Consider the following 14599-nt stretch of genomic DNA (forward strand, 5'->3'; position numbering starts at 1 on the left):
TGTGTGTGTGTGTCTTCCTCCCCCCACTCTCTTTTCCCACATACTTATAAAGCAGTCACTGTTTAAATACTTTTAAAAGATAAAAATCATATAAGGTTCAATGGTAACAATTATTTCTCATGATATACTGTTAAACAAAATATAGTGAGCCTAAGATATTATAATATGATAGAGGTGAGTCCTTGAGCCATTTAATTTTTTGGAAAATTACTCATAGCTGTCCTACCTTATATAAGAAAAAGGCAATCTGAACTCTGATTTCATGTTCTCTGATTTTGTCATTTCTTCATGTTCTCTACTGCACTTTATCTTATTTGTGGTACTTTATGGTGTCTGCCACTATGGAATTGTGCTACTCACAAATGCTGTGGTCAGAACACATCCAATATGCCAGGAATCAGGTCAGTTTGTGTGGAGATGGTAGTAGCTTTAGAAATAGATGTTGCTATGGAAGGTAGGGTAGACTAGTATTTTGGTTACCAGCCAGTAACCAGTCTCCCAATACCCTTGCCCTTGTGTAGACTTCCCTCTAAATCTGGGCTGGCCCTGAAATCTGCTCTAATTAATAAAATGCAGCAGGAGTGACATTATGCTGGCTCTTGGCTAAAGCCTCAGGAAAACCTGGAAACATTTGCTTTTCCACTGAACACTTTGCATTTTGAAAGGAGTCGATGGCCATGTAAGAAGTCCAACTACCTTGACAACACTATGCATATGGTCAAGCTGACTATGTGAAGAGTCCACATGGCTGAGAAATGAGGTGCCCAATCAATAGCAAGGACAGAGGCCCTAGATATATGATGTCACTGGAACTGATGTCGTCAGCCCCCCGTCACTTCAGCTGTACCAGCCAGTGCCATGAGATGCAAAGATGAGCTGAGTAATCTCCACCATTCTGTATCCAAATTTCTGTTCCACAGAATTGCGAGCAAATAAAATGGTGGTAGTTTTAAGCCACTAAGTTTTTGGGGATGGTTATGTAGAAACAACATATAACTGAAGTCAAAGAAGCGAGGCAATCACAGGCAACGCCAGGAAAAGATAAAGACCCTGGTAACCTAACAACATTTTTGAGGGAACTCCAGGGATTGTCATTGTATTCTCTCAAACACACTCTGCCCTCAGAGTAATCATGTACTATTACGCCAGGTAGTTTTTTTTTAATAAACGAGATGAGATAATATGGTCTCATCCAACAACAAAGGGACATATACTTTATAGTTTTGGGGGACATAGGTTCTGTCTGAAGGACAGGAAATGGAAACATTCCTTCTGTGGGTTATTTTTTATAGAAGTGACAAGAAAAGAGAAGAATTTCTTAAGGTTTCCATGTATACATTTTGCATTGGTAAAGAAAACTTTTGATACAGGCAAGGTATTGTGACTATCCTGTAGAAAGAAGAGGCACACCCACTCAAAATTATATTTGGATACTGAGACTGATGACGCCACAGGTTTTCTGGGGAAAGCAGAGCAGGTTTCTCAAGCTGGTTCAAAAATAGCTTGGATGAGTGTGGAAAGGAGACTTTCTTGGAATTTTATGGCAGGGAGAAGGAGTGGGGCTCGAGTAAAGGCTCCCTTGCAGGAAAGGGCAGGCCTGGTTTGAATTTCCTGTCATTGCCAAAGAAGGGAGTATCTGGGCTTTCTTATGAGCTTGTCCAGATGTGAAGCAAAAGAGAAGTAGTGGGGAGGCTCAAAAGCTTTCAGCAATCAAACATCCACAAAGGGAGTCAATCTCATTGCTATAGCCTACCCCGGGAGAGTTGACTGATGACTGAAATGCACCATGTTTGTTTAATTGAATTTGAACTTATTTAAGTGGGCTGTTATTGCACTCTATGAGGCTGGCAAAGGAAAGAAAGTATCCTTGAATGTATTCTTTGAAGCCTAATTTCCTATACCCTGAAAAGTAAAGTGAGTGCCTTAGTAACTATTAATAATATCTGGAACTCTGAGGAAGATAAGGAATACCATGGCAAGGTGTGTAACTCCTTATGTTCATTGAGTGTTATTTACAATAACCAAGATATGGAAGCAACCTAAGTGCCCATCAACAGGAGATTAGATAAAGAAGATGTGCATATACAATGGACTATTACTCGGCCATAAAAAAGAATGAAATCTTACCATTAGTGACAACATGGATGGACCTAGAGGGCATTATGCTAAGTGAAATAAATCAGACAGAGCATGACAAATACCACATGATCTCACTTACATGTGGAATCTAAAGAACAAAATAAATGAACAAACAAAACAGAAACACACTCATAGATACAAAGAACAAACTGATAGTTGCCAGATGGGAGGGAGATTCAGAGCTGGGTGATAAAGGTTAAGGGATTAAAATGTACAAATTGGTAGTTATAAAATAGTCACGGGGATGTAAAGTACAGAATAGGGAATATAGTCAATAATATTGTAATAACTATGTATGGTGTCAGATGAGTACTAGACTAATTGGGGGAATCACTTCATAAGCTATATAAATGTCTAACTACTGTGCTGTACACCTGAAACTAATATAAAATAATATTAAATATCAACTCTTTGAATTGGAAAAAAAAACAGGCTGTGAAAAAAAAAAGATATGTATGACCTTGATTTATGTTTTGGGTATCTGTAAGAAATTACAAGAGTTCTCTACTCCTGGGAGAGCAATCATAGATAAGGAATTGTCGTTTCTTCCATTGAGTGTATCAGACAGCCAGCCCAGTTGCAATGGCTCCAGAGACTAAAATTGTGCATATAGGGCTGATTGTTGGCCAAGGCATCCAGTGCTAAGATGCCTGACATCCAGTGCTTCAGTGCCTCAAGTGTGACCAATTGTGCTGGTCCTTGTGTCTTGTCCTTTATCAGAGACATCCTGGTTAAGGGATGGAAAGCAGCTGCTCTCCAGTGAGCTCCATTATTTGGTGATGGTGATAACATCATCCATCAAGTTTACACGCTCCCTTTACTGTTCATTGAGTTGATCTAGAGGGGTTCCCTCCCCTAGCACTCTGGTCTACAGCAAGAGGCTAAGGACAAAGAAGGGCAACCCCCACTGCAGGTGGAATGTGTCAGAGGGCCCAGGTTTGGCTCTATCCTGTAGCACAGAGCCTCACTAGTCATGTTGAACTTAAGTATTGCTGCTTTCATGACCCAAGACAAGATAGGTAGTGGGGTATGGAGGGTCACATGCCCAGTGTGTGGCCAGAAATTGCACTACAATGGCATATAGCATGGGGTTGAGGAGGGCAGTTTCTTGCATCAGAATCCTATGGGCCACTTGTGACCATTGTTGGTGGTCAGGAGACTCCAAAAGATATGGCAGGAGATTACTAAAACCTCTGCAATAAAGTAGTCTGTGGGGACACTAATGGGACTGCCTGTTGTACACAATTTGGACAGATTCTAAAGCCTTTTGTTGTAATCTATCATTGAGAAATATTTATTGGTTGCTGTTTGTATGGAGTAACTTCATTGACATTGGACATGGCGTCCTTAAAGCATGAGACCAAGGCCACAAGTTGCAGCAATCTACTGTGCGGTGCCATTCATTCTTTCTAAGTATAAGAAGAGCCCAAATTAGACTACTAAATGGAGAAGCAGTAGAAATAATCACCTCTTCTCTAAACAGGTCTGTTTTAATGTGGTTCAATCCTTGAAGGCCCCAATTCTAATTTACCTTGAGCTATATTAACTATTTTAACCTGAGAGAGGGTCCATGTAGTCCCATTTGCCAACCTAATTTGTAAATGCAAAGAGTTAATTTAATTTTAATTTACTATTCATCAAGTCAGGGCATTTATGCTTATTATAGAATATTTGGGAGCAATAAGTGCTATGAATATGGAGAATTTAGGCAAGGTAATAGTTCCAGTGGCTAAAATGAGGCAAATGTTCTCTACTTTATGTTCAATAATTCCCCTAAGATTATAGGGGGCACCTTATTTCATTTTAGTGGGACTCCCAGTGTAACTGTAATCTGAGTCCCCTTATTGATTAAGGCCATAAAGGTTTGCCAGTTGGTGCATTTCAGCAGATGTTAAAGGTTAATTAAAAATCTATGCGGGTCAGCCGAGTGGTGCGTTAGTTAAGAGCTGACTTGGGACGCCAGAGGGCCCCGGTTCGGATCCCACATATGAGGGCCAGTGACACTGCCCTCTACAGCTAAGATGCTGAACAACAGCTCAACCTGGAGCTGGGCTGCCATGAGTCGCCAGCGACGGCATAGGCTGCAGCCCCTGTGGCAGTGGGTTGCCATGGGCTACCGTGTGTAGCCAGCAGCCAGCGTGAGCGGCCAGCAGCCGCTGTGAGTGGCCGTCCAGAAGCCGGCGACTGATCTGCCTCGCCCGGGAAGAGCGCAATGATGGTGCCAACTTGGGCCAGTGAAGCAACGTCCTCCACAACTAGACTGAAGAACAAAAGGACAGCAACTTGTCTGTTCCCCTTCCCTCAATTCCCCAGTGCTGTTCCCATCCCCCAATTCCCCAATGAAAACCTTAAAAAAAAAAAAAAGAATCTATGCTGTAGAGGCACAAAAACCAATCAGCATTTTTTCCTTTTGCTGCATGAATTATTTTAGTAACTTTTGTATTTCCAATTGGGTCAAATTTTGGACCTCTTTTTCTTTCATTTTTTTGTATTTTTTTTTTCCCTCTATGCCCACTAGCTAGCTTTCTTTCTTCCTTGCTTTTGTGTGTGTGTGTGCATGTGTGCGTGTGTGTGTGTTTGTGTTTACTAGATACACTTCAGTAGGTTCCTCTATTCTGCTCATATCATATGCTCCTTCCTTCAGAGAACCTCAAATCAGTATTATCAGGGTTTGGCAACGGTTGAATTAATCCTTGATTGTGCAACAGGAATTCCATGGGTGTTTTTTCCTATACTTCTGATGATAAGTGTCTTTTTGGCAACAAAGACACTTGTGCAGCAGTAGCAGCACCATCAGAGGTATTTGGGACGATACTAGTGAGCCATCTGCTTTCAGGAGTTCAAATTTGCAACTAATGACTGATATTCAAATTCTTCCTCCATGTGAGTTGCTACCCAATAAACCTATATTTATCTTTCCCATGAACTCCATAGAATGAGGGCATACACCTGGATGAAACACACCAGATCACAACTGGTCACAGAGCAAGAGTCATTCTCTGAGCCTAATGTCAGTTATAACAATGTATGCTGGAAGTGAGACACATGATTTCATCTAAGACACAGGTAGGTCTGGGTAGAGACATGTGACACAGGGTTGCTTTAACCAGAGCCTGAATCTCATACTTGTTTCCCTAAAAGCCAATTAATTATTAAAACTTCTAACTTAGGTTGGTTAAGTCTATGAAAGAGGCTCAGTAGAACTCAGCAAACGCAGCACAAAGAGCACAGCTCAAAGCACAGGCCAGCCAGCGCTCAGCAGCTCAAAGTGCATTTTTGCCATCAGCCCGCAGAGCCAGCTATAAACCAAAGAGAAGAAAGACCCCTCAGTGACGTTGATCATTGGCCTCCCCCTCTCAGAGCCAATTGTGGCCATTCTGCAGAAACAGGGACCATACACAGACACAGAATGGACCCCCACCAAAATTTAGTTTGGACATCAAACCTGAAGACCCCAGGCATACACCAAGAGGGTAAGGTAAAAGGGTTATTATTTACATAATGAAGCTTTCTGGGGACAGGAGAGCAGACTCCCCAAGCAGGTCCCAAAAAGGCTTGAGAGAGCAGAGAGGAGATTGGTTGGTTGGTTTGTTTGTTTTTTCATAATTACAGTATGGTAAGAAGAGGCTTTTATGGGGTGTCTCCTTCCAACAGACGGAGCACCTAGACTTCCTTACCAGCTTGCCAAGATGTAAGGCAGAAAGGAAAGAGGAGAGGGGAGGTTTAAAAGCTTTCAGCAGTCAAACATAAAAACAGGGTCAGACTCTATTACAGGGGGATTTTGGACACAACTCTTCATAGTGGTTGAATTGCCAAGAAAAATTGTAGACTGTATGAGCTTAGAAGTTTAGATGACATGCTGTGGAAGAGACTATGGGGATCACTGCATCACCTCAGAGGACACCTGGGAATCAGAATACCTTCAGAGGGAAAGCAGGTGGATGAGAGTACTTACCCTGAAAAACAAGGCTTTAATTTCAGTGGTATTGTGGGGTTATAACAAGCCAACTGTAAAAGATCATAACTTATATAATAAACATTTACCACTGTCTTTCATATGGAGAAGCATACATGGTACCTGGTATAGTTTATGGCATAAAGTGGGTACTGTGCAAGCATCGGCTAAATGAACACGTACATGAATTTTATGGAGTTTTAGACCTTAAAGACTACTTTCTCATAGTTTATCTCATTGGATATTTAAATGTTTTCTCTGATTATGTCACTATTATCTATATTTTACGTGCAGTGGAACCAAGGTTCAGAGAAGATAATACCTTTGCTCAATAGCCAGGGTTCGAGCCCAGTTGGTTCAAAAGACTTGTATATTTCTTACCAAATCACAAGGTCCCTGCTAGGGTTGGAGATGGTAGATCTCTATTTGGAAATAAATGAGAGTATCTCTGAGTACTTTCTGGTTCTTTCATTTTTCTGATCTTTAAAACTCTACTTCAGAATTTAAAGGCTGTTCCTTCCCATGAATGGTGAAAAAAAATTCTGTTAGACATATCTAATTCTAATAGCACTTAATTCCAGTGATTCACAAAACTGTTGTTCAAATATTTTGTGTCTGGAGTAATTCTCATTTCTTCCCCTAACACACATATTAAAACATATTTAACACATATTACAAACCAGAAGTAGAATAAAATTGGTTGAGTTAGCAGACCACAGCTGAGCCCCGAGGACAAAATTAGGGGTCAATTTGGGAAAGAAGCAGTAAATACAAGTTTTCTTCAGAGTTATGGTGAGTTACACACTCATCTAAAACTCCTTGCATCACTCATTCACGCAGAAATGATCCAACGCTTTGTAGACACTTTAAGAGTCAGAGTTTGGTATGAAAATGTTGCGTGTTGACATGAGGCGTTTTTACTTTTTTTAATCTATAATCCTGGAGTAACACAATGTTTGACTCCATAAATGCTACACTGAGTATTAAAATGAACTCATGCATTTGGGCAGACAACTCTTGGTGTCTGTTTTATGTGAGAGCATCATGTCTTTTTAATTGACCTGGGGAGATAGGTATACATTTTGTCAATCTGGTCAAATAGAGAGTGTGCAGACTTTCATCCTTTTGTCCACGAGTGTCCTCTTCGGACACCCAATTACCTCTCAACTTAGTACAGCTGGGCCAAACCTTCTTTTTATGCAATTCTCTGTCCTCTCTATCATAAGATATATGCCTTTATATCAGAGGTATTTACAGTTCATTTTCATCATCTTTTCTACTAACAGTTTTTCTTTTTAATTACCAAATTAATATATAGAAACATTCTTAGTCAAATTTCACCAGGCAAAATCACTGGATTAAGTAATGCCTCTGTAAAATGATCACATTCATGATACGACTACCCACTGAATGTATGGCTAGTAGGTTATTCTCCCCTAAGGGTACACATGCCTGCTCACACCAGGTAAGCTGGATATTTACCAAGAGCCAATTGTTCTTGTCTCTAAATCTGTTTGAGCCAGTTTTACTGGCTGTGGTAGTTTCCAGAAGTAGCTGTCATCATATTTCCCCTCCCTGCATGAACATACAACTCCTCACTTCCAGGGTTGGAGACTGTTTCCACTCCCCTTGAATCTGGGCTGCCTCTGTGGCTTGCTCGGACCAATAAAAATGTGGCAGACCTGCTTCTCTGTGAGTTCCAGGCTTGAGCCTTAAGGGAACTGGCAGCACCTGGTTCCTCTCTGTTGAAAACCAGCCACATCAGGATTCTGACTACACCGAGGCCACCATGCTGTGAAGAACCCCAAGACAGGCCTGTGGTGAGGCCGCATGGAGAGAGATGCCCCGCCATTTCCTAGCTATTTCAGCCATCCCAGCTGAGGCATCAGACATGCCAGTCCCAGAAGATACCAGGTAGGATGAAAGAACCAGCCAGCTGAGCCCCATTCAGATTGTAGAAGTATAAAAAAACCCCATAAAATACAAATTGTTTTTTTAAGCTTCGAAGTTTTTTTGTCATACAGCAATAGATAGCATAAGCACTTGCTGTAGTAATCATGTAATTTAATCAAATATATAAACCTATGAGGTTTGAATGTGAGATGAATAAGAATTGTTTCTATAAAAACAAAATGAAAGCTTTGGGAAGTCTCAGAAAAGGTTTAAAAATAGCTTAGAAAGCAAAACGTTGCTATCAAAATATGTGATTGGGGTGAAGACATAAAAACCTAGGAATGTTCTACATTCAAATTGCTTTGAAATATGTTAAAGTACATTTTTTTTATAGTTCTCATTTGCTTTGTTTTGTTCTTGCTTACTTATCCTTGAATGTGAAATGTTCTAGTCAAAATTATCTATTGCCACAGTGGGTGTGTTCACTAAATCAGCCCCCATTGTCCACTTCGTTGCTGTAAAATTCCTTTCTGTGATCCTGATACTCAGGAGCAAGTTGAAGAGTACGACATAATGAGCACTTTTCCATACCTGTTAGTTATCCAACTAATATAACTTCAATAGTGTGGGATAAAACTCAGTTCTTTGCTGCCCTCCTGTACTTTATACACAAAAGAGAGAGTCTTAGGCAATCTCTACTACTTTATCCAGATGAACACGCATAAACAACACACTCTAACAGAGGACATTCTAGGAAACAAGGCTTCTACCTGTCTGTTTATGGCTTAGGTGGTTTTAAGACTTTAGCCATAAAGATAACAGAGAGAGAAAACAGGACATAATTGTGACCGCCTAATAAAGTAATAGCTATATAGTGATGAAAAACGTTACAGTTTTTTGGCTAGTGAAATCTCAGCATCCTTGAGCTGGGGAAACATGTGAAACTGAGCAAGTGTTCCTTCCCTCTCAGGCCACCTACCAATGCAGAAGCCAGGCTTGCAAAGGTCAGTCCTTTGCTTGTCTGTAGAAAGCCATCAACAGTTCTTAGTGGTGTAAATTCCTTCCACCCTCTATCTAGCATATCGCTAAATATTATTCTTAGCTTTTAGTGTTATTGCACAGTTTTATTGGTACAGATACTTAAGGGGAAGTTGGGAGGCAGATTCATTTTTTACTTGAAAGTCATTTAAGTGTCTGTGAAAGAATTGTTTCCCAAAAAACAGCAGTTTGATTATTCTTCTTGTTAACTCTATAGGCATTTTCTAGCAGCTATTGGGTTCGGGCAGGTTCTCACTTGGACAGTGCTAGAGAAATATGATTATATTACTCACCAACATTGTATTTCCATATTGAGAACATTCTATTGTCTATTGTGAGAATATTGTCTTCATCTGTGTGACAGAAACACTAATGAGCACTGTTTCCCGTTTGTTTCTCCATATTTCTCAGCCCTCTGCTGAGAAATGGGCCATATGGTAAGTTCTGGACAATGACAATAAAATATGAGTAGAAGTGTGAGAGGTCATTTCTAGGCTGAAGAATTCAAAAGGCATGTATGATTCTCCACTTTTTTCTTCCTCTGCCAGGGTAACTGAAAAGCCTTCAGTTAACAGATGATTCAGCTATAAGACACCTAGACCAGCCTAGGTCCCTAACGGGGTGGAACAGAGTCACTTGCCCACCTTTGTAGAATATGTAGCATGAACAATTCATAGACTTTACTAAACTTATCTAATATTTTGGAACCATTTTGTTACTGCAGCATAACCTAGCCTACCCTGCTAATAAAACATGTATAATTACACAATAACTAATCAATTAATTAATGTATCCAACATATAGCAGGCAGTCACTAGTGCCAAGCACTATCGCAAGACACTAGGGTTAAGATGGTGCAAAAAGACATAGTCTACGTTCTCAGTGAGCTTATGGTTTAATGAGGAACAAGGACGAACAAACCTTCAGTAAGGAGCTTCGGGCAAGCCCCCAGCACGTGCTGCAGCTATACTAGGCACTTGGCAAAAAGAAAGGTGAATAAGGAATTTTCATTGTAATACAGACGGGCAATAGATTAATCTAATATATAATATTCTAATGTAATACAGTCAGTATTCCAAGAAAGTCTGTCCAAAATATTTGAACAAGAAAGATAAAGAAGCAATTATCTTGAGATGTCATGAAAGGCCTCTCAGAGGAGGTGGCATTTGTTTGGATCTTGAAAAGTGAGTGAAAAGGTAGTTAGTAGCGCTGCCTAACAAGAATATCTGGTTTTCTTCCTTCCGTGGTAGGGTTGCATTTATAATCCCCTTTCAATTTAGGAATAGCCGTGTGCTTTTCTTTGCCCTGGAAATGTGAGCAGATGAGAGATTGACACTTTCTGATAAATAAATAAATAAATACATACATACATACATACATACATACATAAATAAATAAATAAATAAATAAATAAATAAATAAATACACAAGCCAGTACACTATTTGGCATGTTTCTTTCTCAATTCTGCTGTGATCATGGAAGCGCAATTTGAGATGAAGTTTCCACCAATCTTGATGTCAGATTGGCTGTGATCAGATGAGCCTCACCAATCCCCATTGCACGAGTGAAAAATACATGTCTATTGTTTTAAGACACTGATATGTGAAGGGTCATTTGTAATGGTAACATAAACCAACTGATTCTGACTGAAACAGTATATTCCAGGCAGAGAGAATAGTTAGTGACAAAAGACCTAGAGGTGTGAAACATCGTTGTGAAACATTTTGAAATAGCATATTCAGTGGGTCTCAAGTTCAAGGTATGTGGGTGACAAAAGGGTGAAAAAAGATAAGGTTAGAAAGGACAAGTGTGAATAGTCATCTATTGCTATGTTAAAGTCTTCTACTTTATTCTCAAAGCAAGAAAAGTAATGCCTGGACAGTGACAATCCAGGTATGAGTGCATGTCTACCATCACCCATGTCCACCCAACATTGTGCTGAGGAGAATCCTTTTTTAAAAGGCCTTTAGAGAAAGATTTTAAATGATCAGTTGTCCTATTGAGGCAATTATTAGGTATGCTGATAAAGTCAAACTGACAACTTTTTGTCTTGTATCACCCAAAGCAGGATGTTGTCAAAGCCTAGAACCTATAGTCTGTCATTGCTACCATATCTTGTTTGGAGAATGTTAATATCTACTAAAAAGTAAAACCGAAAATCCTTTTTTTAAAGATTTGCTTGAGAGATGGAGTAACATGTCGATTGTCTGTGGCAGTGAGAAAATGAAACTGTCACATCAATTACAAAAGCTGCTAAGTTGCCAGCAGCAAAAGCATTGATTCTCAGTGAGTTCAGATCTGTAATTTCAGACACCTTTGTCATCTTACTGAATGAAAAACCTTGAAAAGAAAATTACTTCTTCCATGCACAACAATACCCATCATGGGAGCCTTTGAAAGGAACTGATAAGATGGAAGTTTATTTTTGAAATGCCCTCAGTTGTTAATTTTTATTTCTAATTTAATTTTTATTTTTCCTTTCTTTGAGGTATCGATTTATCAGCTCACTAGATTCTTAGAAGACCTCAATATGACCACACAGCACTTTGGAAGTTCATTTTGCTATGCAACTAAATAGAGTGATGCAGAATTGTGCACTTCAGTATCTCAACAAAAAAAGCATTTATTTCTTTTAACAGTTTAAATTCTGGGCCTGTTTTTTTGTTTTTTTTTCACTCCCTGCTGCCTCTGCTAAGGCTATCTGGTTTTTTTCATGAAGTAAAAATCAAGATATTTAGAAACCTTGAAAAGCCTTTGCTCTCTGTGGAGCAGACCAAATGGTTCCAAAGTCAGCCCCAGGGAAGTCTGTGGGAGATACAAAGAGGGATGGCTGGTGGGGAGGACAGAAGGAAGACGAGAAGACACTATGGCTGACAGGGGTTGACAGCTCTTGTTTATCAAATATCTGTATGTGTCCTGCCTAATACATTTATCTGTCCCCAATTACTTACCCTTCTACCACTAATAACCAGGTTTCTAGGGGTCTGATGATAATCTCAAATGTTTAGGAATTACAGATTTGTTGTTTAGGGCTTGTGGCAGAAAATAAGTATGTGTTCACCATTCCTCTTTCCTTTTCCTGGCCCCAGAGGAACACTGTATTTCTGAGCCTCCCTTGAAGTTAGGTATTCATATGTGATCACAGGACTGCCTTCTGGCTGAGGAACTGTAGGCAGAAGTAATGTATTCATTGAGAAGCCCGCCATAAAAAGCCACTGCGTGCTTGTCCACTCTCTTTTCCTTCTGTGGTTACCATGGAGGTCGTGTGTTTAAGATGACAACGTTATAAGATGGGAGAAGCCTAAGTTCTTGAAGCATTCTTGAAGGAGAACTAGCTAACTTGCGGCCAACAGTGATTTGAGGTAGAAATAAATTTTTATCATGCTAAGCCACTGAGATTTGACAGTTGTTTTTCACAGTTGGCTGGTATTTCGTGTTCGAATAGAGAATACTTTTGGAAATTAGAAATGGTAACCTAATATGATCAAAGTGTGAAATACTGTATTTCCCCATGTATAAGATGCTCCCATGTATAAGACGCACCTTAATTTTGGGGCCTGAAATTTGAAAAAATGTATTACATAAAGTTATTGAACTCAAGTTTTATTCATCATAAAATTCATACTACTCCTCATCACTTGTGGGAAATGCAAGTAAAAAAATCCCATGTATAAGACGCACCCAGCTTTTAGACCCCAGGTTTTTCAAAAAAGGGTGCATCTTATACATGGGGAAATACTGTAATATGGGAAAACAATAGAAAGTCCAAAAGCTAGGGTACTGTGGGGCTTCTGGACTCTAAAATGACAAAGCAAATCAATACTTGCACCTTATGACTTATATAAACTCTAACCCCCACGTGGGTTAAACTAATATTTAAGATTACTTTCCAGAGGACTGCAGTCACATCACTTTCTATCTTAGATTAGGAACAGCGACAAAGCTGAAACTTGTTTAATGTATAAGAGCAGTATACAAATCCAACAAGTAAAACAATAAGCTATAATTCTGTGAAAGAAGTTAGTTAATGGACTGTGATTTTCCTGACTGGTACTAAAGAAATATTTTGCAAACTTGATCTTCAAGTAATGAAATGAAAGAAATCCACTCTGCTTTTAATTTCATTATAACCGAGTAGTGAGTTTACATCACTAAATGTAAATTCTAATTTTTAAAAAAATGTTTATTAAAATATAGCTAACATACAATACTATATTAGTAATGAAATGAAGAAATCAGTTCTGCTTTCAATTTCATTACAACCAAGTCATGAGTTTGCATCACTAAATGTAAATTTTTATTCTGTTTTAAAGATTTTTATTAAAATATGTATACCATAGTTATTCAGGTGTACCATAGTTATTCAACATTTATATACCTAGAGAAGTGATCACCATGATAAGTCCAGCAACCATCTGACATGGTACCATTATTGACACTCACAATATTATTGACTATATTCCACATACATTTTACCCCCATGACTTATTTCCCGTCACCTTTTCCCCCTTTTTAATTTTTCAATTACAGTTGACATTCAGTATTATATTCACTTCATGTGTACAGCATAGTGGTTAAACATTTATATAATTTAAGAAGTGATTCTTTCTGCCTAGTCTAGTACCCACCTGGCACTATACATGGATATTATCATATTATTGACTCTATTCCTTATGCTTTACTTTACATCCCCATGACTATTTTGTAACTACCAACTTGTACATCTTAACCCCTTCACCTTTTTCATCCTGCCCCATGACCCCCCTCCCATCTATCACCTTGATAAATCTAGTACCCATCTGACATCATACATAGTTATTACAATATTATTGACTATATTCCCTATGCTACCAATTTTATACTTCTTTTACTTTTTTCTATTTTTTTTTAAATTGCAGAAAATGAGTTTATTAGAAGTAAAAATACATTTCAAAGAAACAGAAGCAGGCCGGAGCAATAGAGAATGGCTCAAGGGTCATAATTAGAAGAAAAACTACACTCCAAAGTGTTTGGAGCAGGCCGAGCAAAAGAAGCTCAAAAGGCCCAACGGGGCCATGGGCAAGGGCCAGGGAGTCATTATTAGGAGAAAAGTACAGTCTAAAAAGTTTGGAGTGGGCCCCGAGCAGAGGAAAGGCTCAAAATGCTCAAAAGGCCTTATACTTCTTTTTTAGTACTAATTTGCACTTCTTAATTCTTTCCCTTTTTCACCTAACCCCGACCCTCCCTACCATCTGGCAACCATCAGAATGGTCTCTGTATATATTTGTTTCTGTTTTGTTTGTTCATTTATTTTGTTCTTTGTATTCCACATATAAGCAAAATCACATTGCATCTGCCTTTCTCTGTCTGACACTCCACTCAGCACAATACCCTTCAGGTCCATTCATGCTGCCGCAGATGGCAAGAACACATTCCCTTCCATGGCTGAGCAATATTCCATTGTATATACTGGGGGTGGCAAAAAATGTATACACCTGACTTGTATTCATCTTTTGTTACCAGTATATATCGAGTATTACAATTTTAATACAGTTTTTTCTTTTTTTAAAATGTGTATACATGTTTTTGGCACC

This window comes from Hipposideros armiger, unplaced genomic scaffold, assembly GCF_001890085.2.
Source record: "Hipposideros armiger isolate ML-2016 unplaced genomic scaffold, ASM189008v1 scaffold_603, whole genome shotgun sequence".
NCBI lineage: Eukaryota > Metazoa > Chordata > Mammalia > Chiroptera > Hipposideridae > Hipposideros > Hipposideros armiger.